At 30.4% G+C, this 853-nt stretch overlaps 1 protein-coding gene across 5 annotated transcripts in view; it reads left to right on the top strand.

Annotated features, from left to right (window-relative positions):
- LOC106687250 (uncharacterized protein MCAP_0864) overlaps positions 1-853 on the top strand; it is a 58,951-nt gene that overhangs the window by 2,765 nt on the left and 55,333 nt on the right. The gene's annotated exons all lie outside the window — the stretch shown is intronic.

The following is an 853-nucleotide window of genomic DNA, read 5'->3' as shown; positions in this document are numbered from 1 at the left end:
CAACATACCGCCATCTTGGTTTTTTGTATCACGAAGTTATTATAAACAATGAAACTTAGCTAGCTTGCTCTTTGGATAAACAAAACAAATGAATATTAAAATGATAAATAAAATAAAACATATTAAAACCATTTATACATCAAAATATACTATTTACTAAAAAAGAGCATATTACAACATATTGTAATAATTTAAAAATTATTTAATTTTAAATAAAAAGAATTTTAATAGTTTATAGATAGTTTCCTATTTAAAGGATAGGTTGGGATCTAATTAAAAACTTTAATATTAAATAGATAATAGAATTTTATTTAAATTTTATAATATAAAAGACTCTTAATCTCAGGGCGGGTTGCTAGGCAATCAGAAACAGACACTTACAATAATTACACTTAATTAAATTAATATCTCTTTTACAAATGTATTTAAATTTAGGTATAACAAAACTAACCAAATTCATATACTCTTCTTTTGATGATTCTTGGTATCTTCTTTTCTATAATGCTATGTCCTACTGTCAAAATGGCTTCTAGTCCTTCCAAAAAGCTATGTCTCTCTCACAACAATGGCTTCCAATCTTTCCAGCTTCCAGCCGACGGACGTCCTCTCATCAAACAATCCAAACTCAGAGTATTTTTCTTCTTGGTTGTCTTCCTTTTTCAAACAGTCCACTCTTGAAGGACAGAAATTGATGAGGACCTCCTCATCCTGGAAACATCATTTCTCCTGCACGCCCAAAAAACGAATGAAACTAAAAACCAAAACCTGCCTCGATGTTCCATGTAAACATTGATTGTCGCACAACAGTTATGGATCAGTCAACAAGTCCGTTGAATCAAGGCCATGTTGAGCA

The sequence above is a fragment of the Halyomorpha halys genome, unplaced genomic scaffold, assembly GCF_000696795.3.
Source record: "Halyomorpha halys isolate HHAL.00 unplaced genomic scaffold, Hhal_1.1 Scaffold937.1, whole genome shotgun sequence".
Classification (NCBI taxonomy): domain Eukaryota; kingdom Metazoa; phylum Arthropoda; class Insecta; order Hemiptera; family Pentatomidae; genus Halyomorpha; species Halyomorpha halys.
This window is presented reverse-complemented; position numbering and strand designations above follow the sequence as displayed.